Genomic DNA, 15607 nt, shown 5'->3' with positions numbered 1-15607 from the left:
TTGACTTCATCCCCACGATGCAAGGCTGGTTCAACATATGCAAATCAATGAATGTAATCCATCACATAAACAGATCTAAAGACAAAAACCACATGATTATCTCAATAGAGGCAGAAAAGGCCTTTGATAAAATTCAACATCCCTTCACGTTAAAAACTCTCAATAAACTAGGTATTGATGGAATGTACCTCAAAATAATAACAGCCATTTATGACAAACCCACAGCCAGTATCATACTGAATGGGCAAAAGCTGAAACTGTTCCCCTTGAAAACTGGCACAAAACAAGGATGCCCTCTCTTACCACCCTTATTCAACATAGTATTGGAAGTCCTGGCCAGGGCAATCAGGCAAGAGAAAGACATAAAGCATATTCAAATAGCAAGAGAGGAAGTCAAACTGTCTCTGTTTGCACATGACATGATCCTATACCTAGAAAACCCCACAGTCTCATCCCAAAAGCTTCTTAAGCTCATAAGCAACTTCAGCAAAGTCTCAGGATACAAAATCAATGTGCAAAAATCACAAACATTCCTATACATCAAAAATAGAGAACCAAATCATGAATGAATTCCCATTCACAACTGCTACAAAGAGAATAAAATACCTAGGAATACAGAAAACAAGGGAAGTGAAGGACCTTTTCAAGGAGAACTACAAACCACTGCTCAAGGAAATCAGAGAGGACACAAACAAGTGAAAAAATATTCCATGCTGATGGATAGGAAGAATCAATATGGTGAAAATGGCCATACTGTCCAAAGTAATTTATAGATTCAATGCTATTCCCGTTAAACTACAATTGACATGCTTCACAGAATTAGAAAAAAAAATTTTTTTAAATTCATGTAGAACCAAAAAAGAGTCCATATAGCCAAGACAATCCTAGGCAAAAAGAACAATGCTGGAGGCTTTCAAACTACACTACAAGGCTACAGTAACCAAAACAGCGTGGTACAAAACCAGACACAGAGACCAATGGAACAGAATAGAGATCTCAGAATAAGACTGCACATATACAACCATCTGATCTTTAACAAACCTGATAAAAACAAGCAATGGGGAAAGGATTCCCTGTTTAATAAATGTGCTGAGAAAACTGGCTAGCCATATGCAGAAAATTGAAACTAAACCCCTTCCTTACACCTTATACAAAAATTAACTCAAGATGGATTAAAGACTTAAATGTAAAACCAAAAACTATAAAAACTCTAGCAGAAAATCTAGGCAATACCATTTAGGACATAAGCATAGGCAAAGATTTCATGATGAAAACGTCAAAAGCAACCACAACAAAAGCAAAAATTGACAAATGGGATATAATTAAAGAGCTTCTGCACAACAAAAGAAACTATCATCAGAGTGAACAGACAACCTACAAAATGGGAGAAAAGTTTTTCAACCTATCCATGTAACAATGGTCTAATATCCAAAATGTACAAGGAACTTAAATACATTTACAAGAAAAAAAAAAAACATTAAAAAGTGGGCAAAAGACATGAACAGACGTGTCTCAAAAGAAGACATTTATGTAGCCAACAAACATATGAAAAAAGCTCAGCATTATCATTAGAGAAATGCAAATCAAAACTACAATGAGATACCATCTCATGCCAGTAGGAATGGTGATTATTAAAAAGTGAGGAAACAACAGATGCTGGCAAGGCTGTGGAGAAATAGGAACACTTTTACACTTTGGTTGGAGTGTAAATTAGTTCAATCATTGTAGAAGACAGTGTGGCAATTCCTCAAAGACCTAGAATGAGAAATACCATTTGACCCAGCAATCCCACTACTGGGTATATACCCAAAGGAATAGAAATCATTCTATGATAAAGATACATGCATGTGTATGTTCATTGTAGCACTATTCACAATAGCAAAGACACAGACTCAACCTAAATGCTCATCAATGATAGAGTGGATATAGAAAATGTGGCACATATATACCATGGAATACTATGCAGCCATAAAAAGGAACAAGTTAATGTCCTTTGCAGCGATATGGATGGAGCTGGAAGCTGTTATCTTCAGCAAACTGACACAGAAACAGAAAACCAAACATTGCATGTTCTCACTTATAAGTGGGAACTGAATAATGAGAACATGTGGACACAAGGAGGGGAACAACATACACTGGGGCCTGTTGGGGGCTGGGGGCAGGGATAGCATCAGGATAAATAGCTAATGCATGTGAGGCGTAATACGTAGGTGATGGGTTGATAAGTGCAGCAAACCACCATGACACATGTTTACCTTTGTAACAAACCTGCACATCCCAGGACTTTAAATTAAATTAAATTTAAAAATAAAAGGGATGTTTTCCTCACACCTGACTTTTTCGACTGTTATACCAACCTAGAAGTTAATCACATTGACGAAATTGCCTAATAGACTAAAACTGAATTTTAAATATTTAAAGGAAACATTTTAAAAACCCGCTGGAGATGTCGTTGGACAAATAGGCCAAAAGACAACTTTTAAAAGTAGATCTTATCCTTTGGAGAAGTATTGGGTCCAAAACAAAATTGAGAGGAAGGTAGAGAGATTTCTCATAAACCTTCTGTCTCCACATATGCCTCCCACTCCTTATTATCAGCATCCCCCCACCAGAGTGGTACATGTGTTACAACTAATGATCTGTATTGACAAGTCATTATCACCCCAAGTCCATAGTTTATTTGTTTTTGGTTTTCATTGCTGCTATGTAAGGGAAAAAAAGTGTTCTGTGATTTTTCAAGTTGGTTAATCATAATGATCATTTTATAAAGGAAATGCTGGTTTTAATGTCTGCTAATTTTGTGTTTTTCTTACGAAATGGATTAAATCAATTTACCATAATTTTTAAAAAGCCTTTCCAGGATCTCACTCCTTTACACATTCAATTTTCAAGAAGAAAAATACTGTCTATATCCATTTCCAAGAACAGTAAATAAGTATATGAATAGTAGTTTAAAAATAAATGCTACCATACTTGGCTCTTTTTAACAGCTGTTGGGGTGTATTATCAAGAAAAAGCGTCTTATGCTTCACAAGATTATTTTGTGTTGCTCTTCCTTACTCTGAAAAAATTCTACAAGACTTATGCTTATAAATACTGTAGCCAGAATGGGAATTAACCCTTCAATATGAGCTCCAAGGTCAAGGGAAGATCTGGAGGACGCTGGAGTGACACAGAAACAGTCAAAGTGACAGGTACTGAGCTGAATAATACATACTTATGTTTTTACCCAGTGTCATGGAAATAATTTATTTTATCCCTAATATATTTTTTATCATTTGTTAAAGTTAAAATCACATGCCATATTTTGTAAACTGTACTCATATGCTCTATAAACTACAGAATGAAAAATGAGCAACCTCAATGCTTTACAAATGGAAATCCTGAGAAAATAAGAAGCTATAGACACAACTGTTTTGAAAGTGCCTTTGTTTAGATCCAAAGGAGAAAGATAGAGAATTTTGTTAAATCTGAACTTGTATCTCATTGCCAAAAAGTTGAGTCTGTCTTTATTAAAAAGAGCAAAGAGTTTTCCAGTAATGTCATATTAAAAATATAATTCTAAGAATTGTTGACTTGAACCTTGAGGATACAAATATTTGTTATGAGATGTTTGCCACAGAAATCGGTGTTTGTTCACTTAAAGTTGTAAATTGTGGTTTTCAGAGGAAACTGATTTTATGTACTCACTTTGTGATTATTGCACTCACTGTGAACTCTGGACTCTAGGAAGCTCTCCAAGAAATAGGGACATAGTTGGAGGTATTGCTCAATTATTTCACGGGTAGAAGTAAAAATGGCTTTGACAGTAGAATCTAAAAACAAAAGGCAGGATTTCTATTCTCCTGGATGGTGCTCATTGATGATACACAACATGTGAGGCAGAAATGGGAACTAATCTCTTCCTGTTTTTAAAAATTTGCTATGCAGAGATAATTTTCATGTAATAGTGAACTTAAAAATCTGGTCTAAATATTCTACTCCATTCGTATCTACCAGAAGGACGTCTGACTCTCCCAGGCTTGAGTGCAGTGGTGAGATAATAGCTCCCTGCAGCCTCTAACTCCCGGCCTCAAGTGCTCCTCCTGCCGCACCCTCCCAGGTAGCTGGGACTATAGGCACGAGCCATGGTGCCTGACTATTTTGTTGTTGTTGTTGTTGTTGTAGAGACAGAGTCTCCCTATTTTGCCCATGCTGATTTCAAACTTCTGGGCTCAATTGATCCTCCCACCTTGGCCTCCCAAATTGCTGTCCAAAGTGCTGTGATTACAGATGTGAGCCACTGAATATGGCCTTTGCTGGTACTTTCACCAACAAAAAACACCAATGGAGTAGTTTTCTCATTTTCAAATGACAAAAAGTAATGAATGAATGAAAGCTGATCTTTCACAGAGAATATTACATAGTTTTTTTTTTTTTTTTTTTTTGGAGGCAGAGTCTCACTCTGTCACCCAAGCTGGCATGCAGTGGCATGATCTTGGCTCACTGCAACCTCCGCCTCCCAAGTTAAAGCAATTCTTGTGCCTCAGTCTCCCAAGTAGCTGGGATTACAGGCTCCCACCACCACACCCGGCTAATTTTTGTATTTTAAGTAGAGACAGGGTTTCACCATGTTGGCCAGGCTAGTCCTGAACTCCTGACCTCAAGTGATCCGCCCATATATAGCATTCTTAATAATGTACAGAACTGAAATAAAATTCACTTCATTTTTGAAAAAATAAGAATTTGGGAAATTCGAAATAGAATGGCATTAATTATATATTAATCATAGAATGCAACTCTAATAGTGTCTAATGATCACAGTATGAAGACCAGCCATTGTAATTTTAAGGGAGAGAAAAAGAAAAATTTAATGTAGATTTTAACATGTATACTTCTTGGACACGGAGGTGGGAGGATGGTTTGAGCCTGGAAGGTGGAGGTTGCAGTGAGCCGGGATTGCACCACTGCACTCCATCCTGGGTGACAGAGCCAGACACTGTCTCAATAAGTACATAAATAAATAAATAAATAAGTAAAAATAAAGTAAAATGTATACTTGCAAGAATTTTTCTTTTTCAAGAAATTATGCCACGAGAAGAGCATGTGCCCATGAGTCTATATAAGGGTGTATGTGCATATAGGCATGTGCAAGAATGTGTGTGTGTGTGTGTGTGTGTGTGTGTGTGTGTGTGTGTTAGTTGGGAAGAACAGCAGTGAAAAGGAATGGACTTTGGAATCCTAAGGTAATTCAGATGGTGAATGGACATTTATCTCATAAATGCTTTTTTTTTTTGAGACGGAGTCTCGCTCTGTCACCCGCGCTAGAGTGCAGTGGCCGGATCTCAGCTCACTACAAGCTCCGCCTCTCGGGTTTACGCCATTCTCCTGCCTCAGCCTCCCGAGTGGCTGGGACTATAGGCGCCCGCCACCTCACCCAGCTAGTTTTTGTATTTTTAGTAGAGACGGAGTTTCACCGTGTTAGCCAGGATGGTCTCGATCTCCTGACCTTGTGATCCACCCGTCTCGGCCTCCCAAAGTGCTGGGATTACAGGCTTGAGCCACCGCGCCCGGCTAATGCTTTTGTTTTTTGGTAGGTGATGAAAATAATAACACCAGCAAATGTGAAAAACCTGCTTTTCTCTTAATATGATTGTGAGGTTCCCTTTGTAAAGCAAGCTTTTTTTTTTTTGCCTGAAATTAATCTCTTATTAATTTATATTTTGTCAAAATAGTTAGGCCAGGCTCGTATGCTTCAGTATGAGACCACCATGTGACAGAGCACATGGAACGTGCAGAGTCATCTCGAAAAACGAATGATGAAGACAGGTCAGGCTCTGAGTGGAGCTTTGGAGTGTAGGAAAAGGTTGCATTCTCACCTAGTCGCCTAAAGGGTTGCCTCAGCAAGGAAACCCGGCCCAAGGAGTTGAAGTAATAAGTACGGACTCGTTGACCATTTTCATCTTTTCCCTTCTTAATTTTAAAAATCACGTATTTTTCCTGCTGCTAGGAGAGATTTTCTGCTGAAATCTCCACTGATTTCTGATCTAGTCCATTGCCAACATGTTTGTGCTTGACTGTCATTTGGGCATGTTTCTTCTGGGTCTTTTAGTTAGGATAATTTTTAGAGAGAAGATAAGGGAAAATGAAATACCTCTGTTCAGCACAGGCTCCAAGTACACTGGCCTTGTATAGATGTGCTTAGGAGAGGCAGGGATGGACACTAGAGAGGGCCCCGGAGTGGCATTTATTCCAAGCCTGCCTAGTGTCAGTACAGAGACTGCCTGTGGGTGTGATAATTATTTTGAAAGACTGTGAAGAAGCAAAACGAAAAAAAAAAAAAAAAAAAAAAAAACCAAAAAACTCCCTACCAGATCAAAACTTCAGAGGGCAAAAGTTCAAGAGAGGATTTATTTTTAATGTTGAAAGAGAAGAGATTGTGAGTAAAATCGAGAACAGTGATTAAAATGCAAAAGCCCAGGAAGCCCAGAAGTGCTGTTTGGTTTGATGAGTGTTTGTATTTTCGCAGTCAGAAGCCAGCCAAATATACCTGCCTTATTCCTGAAAGTTTTTTCTAACTGGCTGCTAGCCTACAATAAAAACCATTTTCTACAGCTTTAATGTGTGCTGAGGAGGGGTGGGAATGTTTAAAAGAAGTCCTATGAGTAAGTAGACCTTGTCATGATGCATTATAGCATTATATTTGCAAAGATGTGTGTGTGTGCTTGTGCCTCTCTGTGTGTGTGTGTGTGTTTACATTCTTGTACCTGCTTATTTGCAGATACAAGGGGCAAAGTCACAGATAAGTAGGAGCATAGCTGAGACCATAAACTAGCAGTAAAGCATATAACTGATATGAATTCTACCACTTTCTTAGGCTTCATAACTTACATCTCTTAGTGTAACTAACTAGAAAAATTTACGTACCCCTTGCCTAAAAATGAAACCTATTTATAGAAGCCAAAAGCTGTGAGGGCCATTTATATAATTTATTACAAACCTGTCCCGTAGAAAACCAAGATCCAAAAAAGCCATGTGGCTTGCCTAAGGTGCCGAGTTGTTGTCAAAGTATTTTATTCCCCACCTGGTGGTCATTATCTTTGTCATTCTTATGGAGCCCCTTTTTCCTGAGAAGATAAAAATCATATACGACCAGCTATGGACTTTTGGTAATCAAGCTCGTTTATCAAATGTGTGTTGAGCACCTGATATATATGTGAGGCACCGTCTTAGACTCTGGTGTCACAATGATGAAAACAGACATGGTCTCTGTTCTTGGGAGGTAAAGTGAGTCTTAAAGCCGTGTGAATTGGTTCTATGTATTTTGCTCTTCCTTTGAAGAAACTTACAAATTAATTGTAGCCTCTGCATCCTCCATCTGTACCAGCCAGGAACAGGCGGACCAGCCTGGAAAAACCCTTCAGCCTCCACTGGAGGGGAACAAACCTTGGCTATGCACCAAGTGAGGATCTGGGATGTGGTGGCTTCCCTTCAAACAGATCTGCTTCCCAGGGAAGTGACCAATAATGACACAGGACAAAATCAAAGTGCAACGTGCAGGACTATGCAGGGCATGGAGGAGATGGAATTCCCCACATTATCCTCCTCAGGAGTGATTTTCACAACAACAACACCACCATTCTCTTCAGCACTTCTCCCACCAACCCTCACGGGGAAGCAGTGACTTACTGAGGGAACCATCTGACATTTGCTCTGATCCTCCTGGTTCTACAATCTGTTTTGTGGGAAAGAAAGATTACTTGCTACAAGTAAGAAAAAAAGTAATGGCTTTGGAGGCTTAGAAGCATCTTAAAGTATGGGCCGATCTACTACCTTTTGACATTGGATCTGAGTTTATGCCAGCCGCAGTCGAAACATTGCTGACAACCAGCACGGAGAACTCTCATGGCTTGCAGCCTTCCCTCAGACACACTTCTGGAATTCTCCCATATCTTGAAGATGTGGAGGGAGCACAGATATAAATAACAATGACAGTAATTTATTAGATGATCTCACCTTTGTTCTCTAGGAAAGTAGTTCTTTCCAGAATGTTATCTTTGGAGCTGCTCTTGTTTTGAAACTTTGTTTTAAATCAAACTCAGTTCTGACTGCTTTGGTTTCTGGTGAGAATAGTGTTATGAGACCCAAGGATAATTCAATAAAAACACACTCGCATTGAATGTATATTCATGAGTCCATAATGATACTCAGAAAGAATACTGCCAGAAGAAACTCATTCAAGGCAGCTAATGCCAATGTCTTATTTTGACATTGTGTAACTGAAAGAAAAGTGCATCTAATGTCCTCAGGTAGAAACTATATTTCAAGTTAAGCAAATAGCTCCAGTTGACAACATAAAGCTTGAAGAATGCCAGCTAAATGTAGAGGGATGAAAGTCATAATCTTGCAATTCCTAATGAGAGGGATGAAAGTCATAATCTTGCAATTCCTAATGAGAATGTAGATCCAGGCAAGAACTATCAACCTGTGCTTGGAGACTTTAGGGGAGTGGTTGATGGGACTTGGACATCCCTATGGTACCAAAGTAACATGGCTGATGTGGTTCTGGTCTTCAGGAGAAAAACAGAATTTTACAATGGATGGATCAGACCACCATCACCATCACCTAAAGGTTGATCCTAGCATCAGGAATAGTGGGACAACGAGTTATTCCATGTCTCCTGGGGTCATGAATTCTGATGTCACAGCATCCTCTGTGATGCAGTCTAGCCAAAGATGTTTAACTTGGATCTAATCAGTATGTAGATGTAACTTCCAGGAAATACAAGGGAGAGAGGAACAAGCTAAATGACACCACTGGCAAGCAATGTAGGGGGCCTCTATAGGCCACTGGCCAAGCAGCTGCAATAAGAAGCTACCCATGAAGAGACTGGAGGCTGGATTAAAAGCTAGAGAGAGGACATAAAAGCCAGGTGCAATGTGTGGTCCAGGATTGGTTCCTGGTTTGGACAAAGAAGCTGGGAAGGACATTCAGGGAAACATTTGGTGAATTTAAATAATGTAATGGCTATTACATGATATTAAAGAATGATTATTAATTTTAGGTGTGATAGTGTTATTTTTTGTTAAGCAGGAAAATATTCTTTTTTTTAAGAAATGCATTTTGGGGCCAATGTCATGCATGATATCTCTAACATGACACACAGCTGGACACTATGTGTGAGACTGACTGTGATGTTCAAGTCCCCTGTGGAAAGGTTGAACAAAAGTGGACACTTAACCAACATATTTGTCAGAGACTAGCAGGTAATATGTAATTATAAATTGCTATCAAATTACTGAGTATAAGTTTTGTGAAACATTTTCTAAAGTTTGAGAGTAAAGAGTAAAAACGAGTAGCATATTTAGTTCAAAATAACGAGGAAGGCATTTATCATAGGAAGATAACAAAATTTTAAGAGGTGATACATGATTTAATTTTAACATTGCTACTAGAACCTAATTTCCACTTGTCATAATGAATAATTTTTATAACTTTTCTTCACTTATCGCTACTCAAAATCTTCATCTACTGGTAAAAATCTTTCAACCACAGGGCAACTGTTATAAATTATGGTATGTCTGTTATCTGAAATATTATGAAGTCATTAACAATTAAGATGTGGATTTAATATTTGGTTAATATTTAATGACATGAAAACATATTATGCCAATGTTCAGTGTGGGACATGCAACTTTATTATAATATAGTCCTAATTTTATGTATTAATAAGTGTAAATGATTTAGCCGCCAGGTTATTGCTGAGAGAGAGATAAAGAGGTACCACTTAATATAGTCCTAGTATCATTAATTATTAAAAGAAAATATAAGAGAGAAAAAACACACATGGGGAGACAGTAAAAAACTGTTTAGCTGACCAAGTATGGGTTGCATTATTGTCTGTTTTAAACAAGGGAATAGGTTTTTTCACCACATTCAGCCAATGTGGTAGATTTTCTAACATGATTAAAAGAAACTCCCAATTTTACTCATTTCCAAAGCTGAAAGTTGAAGAGTTGAAGCCCTTTTGCCCTTCTCAGAATGACTACACTTAATTAAAGTGAGCTTCCTCACCACTAAGTAGCAGAACAAATGGTGGGTCTGGAAAGGCAATTCTGCTCTGAGGAACGTGAGACAAGCGTAAACCTAATTTGATAGCAGAGCTGTCACACCTTGTGGCCATCCCTTACATTTCCACTGACTGTTCTTTCACTCTCCAGAAGGGTGGTCATGCCTGTGCTGCTCCCAGAAGACCCAGATCCACCGAAAGAAAATGCAATCCTTCCCCACAGACAGCCTTGCCTGAGGAGAAGAAGGAGCTTCTCTAATTGTCACATGAATAGAAAATGTTGAAGAGACCTGCCTCTTTCACAGGAAGGGTAAATAGGATTCTAACCACATTGAAAAACACCTCTCCCCTCTGCTTATTGAAGTAGGATACTCAGCAACAATTCAAAAGATTGAGGTTTTCATGCACCGATGAGGAACGACCTCCAAGCTTCATTATTCAGTGAGTGAAGCCAGAGTTAGAGCAACAGAGCTCACAGAATCTCACTTACACACACATACATGCTTCCACATGCAAACACGTGCACATGCACATACATGCACACACTCTTGCAAAGAAAAGATGAACACACACCAAACTTTTAATGATAAATAGGTATGAGGAACTAAGCAAGGGATGGAGTAAAAGGGAACATTCACTTTTCTTACTTTATATTTCTGAAGCTTTCGGATTTTCTTTTTACAACAGGAGGTATTCATTTATTTCTTATGTAATTTTAAAAGAGAGGGAACAATGAACTCATACACTTCTGGTAGGAACGTAAAAACGATACAGTCATTTGAAAACAGTTTGGCAGTTCCTCAAAAAGTTAAACATAGAGTTATCATATGACCCAGCCATTTCACTCCTAGGTGTTTACCCAAGAGAGAAAGAAATATATGTTCCTGCAGATACTTGAGCGTTTATAACAGCATTGTCTGTAATAACCCAAAATCAGTGGCAACCAAAATGTCTACAAGTCAATGAATGGATAATGAACTGGTATAGGCCATGTAATTGGATACTATTCCACAACAATAGGAAACAACTATTGGTACACATGACAACATGAATGCATCTCAAAATGATGCTGAAGGAAGCCAGACAAAAGAGCATTTGCTATGTATTACAATTTATATAAAATTCTAGAAATGCAAACCAAAGTATAGTGACAGAAAGCAGATCAGTGGTTGAATGTGGTGAGGAGTGGTGGCGTGGTAGGAGGAAGGAATAACAAATGGGTCTGAGGACACTTTTGGGGTGATGGATATGTTCACCACCTTCATTGTGGTAATGATTTATCTGGTGTGTACTACCGCAAGATTTATCCAATTGCATACTTCAAACATGTATAGTTTATTGTGTGCTAATCATAACTCAATGAATCTATAAAAAAGTAATACATGCTTAATATAGAACATTTTGAAACAACATAAAAATGAAGATGAAAAATTTAAAAAACCCTACTCTTTTGAAAAGAAAACCGTTAACTTTTTGGGGCTTTTTCTTCCAGGAAAGTGTCACGTCCACCATACTGTCAGCTCTACAAGGGCAAGCCTGCCTGATTCACCAGGTGTATTCACAGAACTATGCTGGAAAAGCAAATGTGGGATAACTAAGTTTGGATAAATAAATGAATGTGTAAGATAGCCTACCCTCTTCATTTCATAGTATATAATGAGGGCTTTTTCATGTCACTAAAAGTTCTTTGAAAACATACCAGTGGCTTCATACCCTTCCACTGCCTGGATCCACAGTAGTTGGTTTTAGACTTGGATTGTTTAGAGTCTTTCAATATAACCAGTAGTGCTGTAACGTTCAGCTTTGTGTATACCACAGAAGACTTGTGTTCACCATGGAGGCTATTCCACGACAATTAATGGATCCAATTAAGTAGGTTAACAATTTGGTTTTATGCTGTGCAGCTAAAAATAAGATAGTGGCAACCAGGTGAAGTGGCTCACGCCTGTAATCCCAGCACTTTGGGAGGCTGAGGCAGGCGGATCACTTGAGGTCAGGAGTTCGAGACTAGCCTGGGCAACATAGCGAAACCCTATCTTTACTAAAAATACAAAAATTAGCTGGGCATGGTGGTGTATGCCTGTAATCCCAGCTACTTAAGAGACTGAGGCAGGAGAATAGCTTGAACCCAGGAGGCTGAGGTTGCAGTGAGCCGAGATCGTGCCACTGCACTCCAACCTGGGTGACAGAGCAAGAGTCAATCTCAAAAAAGAAAAAAAAGAAAAGAAACGCTGAAAGACAGTTACATTTTTCATCTTTTAAATTAATTTTTTAATTGCCTTCTCTTTCACTCAGTTCCCCCTTTGGTAAAATGGGAATAATAATAATATCTTCCTCTCACGGTGTTGTTAAAATTTTTAAAATATGGTGTAAAACATGGTGTAAATATGTAAAAATTTTAAATATGGTGTAAAAACTGCTTATGACAACTCTGGCAGAAAGTCAACTTGTAATGATGGGCACTTCTGGGCCATTCTTATGCCAGAACTGTCCTTGGCTTCTGCCAAATTCCTGTAATTCAAGTTTTTTTTCTTGTACCTGCTAGTCTGAACACATCCATCAACCTTGCTTGAAGAATCTGGGTTGAGTTGGAATTAAAAGGCGATGCTGGAAGTTTATATTGTTAGTATTTAGCACTTCTTTAGAAAACTCATCTTAGGCTGGGCACTGTGGCTCATGCCAGCACTTTGGGAGGAGGAAACGAGAGGATTCCTTGAGCCCAGGAATTCAAGACCAGCATGGGCAACATAGTGAGACCTCATCTCTACAAAATGTCAAAAAATTAGCTGGGCACGGTGGTGCATGCCTATAGTCCCAGCTACTCGGGAGGCTGATGTGGGAGGATCACTTGAGCCGGGGAGGTCGAGGCTGCAGTGAGCTGTGATTGCACCACTGCACTGTAGCCTGGATGACAGAGCAAGACCCTGTCTCAAAACAATAACAACAAGAACAAAGAAAACTTATATTAGCCAAAGATAAATGTCAGCCCCATTAGAATGGGTTCCATATTCTGTCTCTGGATAGCTCTGGTGATGAGAAGGATTCAAGGGCAGCAATTTTCTTTCAAGAGGATTTTCCCCAGCTTTCTACTGAACTTGTGCAAGTGAAACTTGATTGAAACTACTAGCTTCGTAGAGTTGTGGTAGCAAACCATAAATCATTCTGGGTTCCCCGATAAGTTTTTCAAACCTTAGAGAGCCAGGTGACTCTTAACAAAGCTGTTTCATTAAACATTTTTAGAGTGGATTTTTAGCCAAGTTCTGGTTCTAGATTCTCAGCATTTAGCAGAAATGTTTAGTGAGTTTCTCACATACACACATGTAAAGCTTTTGTTCACTTACATCAACAGAGAGAAAAATGAATATGTAAATGTGTATTGAGTCAATATCTGCAAATATAGCTTTGTTTAAATAATAGCCTCTCACTTTATAGTTAAGAAAAGTGAGGTTTAACAAGATTGAGTGACTTGCTCAAATTCTCAGTAAGTGGTAGTAATCAGCTCTCTCTGATTCCAAAGCAAGTATATCATCTACATGATAGAAAATCATAATAACAGCTGATATTTTCCCCACACATTACAGTTACAAGCCTCTCTGATACACTGTCTCATCAAGCCCTTACAGTCCTTCTCTGTTCAGAAGGCTACCACGGGGCAGGCCTTCTCCCCGCACCTCCCAATCGTGGATATAAGACTCTCCCTTGACATCAAAATGTGGTCCTGGCCCAGCGTCATGGGTATTGCCTGAAAGCTTGTTAGAAATGCAGACTCTCAGGCCCCACCCCAGACCTACCGACCCAGAATCTGTATTTTAATAAGATCCCCACTTTGAAGAGCATTCCCACCAAGTCAGCTGTCAAATGCACACATGATGGCCACAGTGGAGGTACACAGAGTTGCTGAGAAGGCAGAGCGTCCCTCAGGCTAGCAGTTCTTGTTGACACTGACTGAAGAGCTAAAGACAGTGCATGTGCATGGGCAGGAAGGGACGGCCAGAGCACGAGATCACAAAGATCACCACCAGCATTGCTCGGGGATGGAGGACCATGGATAAAGGCCATTAGCAAGATCAGTCCTGCTGTGCGAGGGGTGCACAGGAATCCAAGCCTACCAATGCTGTATGTTTGTTATGGGAAACCCTTGGGATGCTAGATTAAGCAGAATGTAATCAATTTTTGTTGTTCATTTCATGAAGACCTTTCTAGAAGCAGGAAAAAGAAGATGCCATGGCCTTCCAGTCATGCTTGCTTAAAGCCATGCTTGCTTACTCTTCTATATTTCATTTAGAAAACATGGTCAACATTTCAATGAAGTAGTGGCTGGATGTTATCCTGGGCCCCCAAGTTCTGCCCTCCCTAGTCTGGGATGGGACACAGCTATAAGAAGGAGCATACTTCCTCTGGTTCACCTCTAACTTTTAAGGGAATGCAGCCAACTCTAATCCTACACTCGCTTGTTTCATTGATGTGCCCTTCCTTTGTGGAAGGTGCCTGGAAGCAGTGTGGGTAATGCCTGGAGATGGCTGGGCATGGCCTTTGTAGGGAATGATTCATCTCTGTCTTTTTTGAGCCATAAAATCCCCATATTATTGAAATAAAAAGAAATTCAGGTATGTCTGGTCCAGAGAGAAGAGGTCACCCCCAAATCTGGGACATCCAAGATGACACCCAAGATGAAAGATGACGTCATCACCAATCCTCTGGTTTAAAACTATTTCCCTCAGGATGGCAATCTGGTTCCTCCAGTGGGTCTGCCCACGGAGGGAGAGAGAGTGGTCATGTCAACAAAAGTACTCGAGTTCCCATGACATCTGCTTTTGCATTTTCCTCCAACTCTCCACATCTTTTTGTCATACAACACTGCCTCATTAAACGATGGGTATAAACTAGAAAGTTGTAATGAAGATGTTTCTTGAAATGATTTCTGCAGACCAGCAACCTTCCAGGCGCCCCACTGTCTCTCCACTGCTCGCTCTCAGGCTCAACCTGGCAGGAGGGGCAGGGTAGCATGTTACAAGGGTGCTCACGGGGGCATGCAGAAAGCTATGTGGTTTGGGGTCAGGAAATCAGGTGCCTGGCTGTCAGGCTACACCCACAGACCCAGGCATCACCACCAAGTCAGGTGTCTCTTGGTTTTCGCTGCTCTAGAATTATGAGTTGACAATCAGATGGCACAGAAGCCTGGAAACTAAGTTATCAGCTAATCAGAAAGGCTTGCTTGCATGTGGTTCAGACATCCTGAGGTGGTAGCACAGTGTGGCATAGGGTGGAAATTGCTGTCCCCCGGGTGAGTTATGGTGTCTCTGTGTGTGCACATGTGTGCGTGTGTGTTTGTGGTTGAACACAGAGAAACTATCTTTCTTCTTAACGATCAGATGAATAATGAGTGCTTTTGACAAATGGGATGATTTTATAATAACGTCTAAAGAGAAGTAATTGTATATTTGTACAAATACAAAGCCTACTTAACATTTAAGACAAGCGACAGATTTTCCAATGTTATTCAACAGATAGAAATACTTACAAGAATCCTAAAACATTTACTGTTAATTACACAATTA

At 39.5% G+C, this 15607-nt stretch overlaps 1 long non-coding RNA gene across 1 annotated transcript in view; it reads right to left on the bottom strand.

Moving 5' to 3' along the window:
- LOC111555609 overlaps window positions 1–15607 on the bottom strand; it is a 65320-nt gene that overhangs the window by 237 nt on the left and 49476 nt on the right. The window lies entirely within an intron of this gene.

The sequence above is a fragment of the Piliocolobus tephrosceles genome, chromosome 2, assembly GCF_002776525.5.
Source record: "Piliocolobus tephrosceles isolate RC106 chromosome 2, ASM277652v3, whole genome shotgun sequence".
NCBI lineage: Eukaryota > Metazoa > Chordata > Mammalia > Primates > Cercopithecidae > Piliocolobus > Piliocolobus tephrosceles.
The sequence above is the reverse complement of the archived record's forward strand: the minus strand, read 5'-3'. Positions and strand labels throughout refer to the sequence as shown.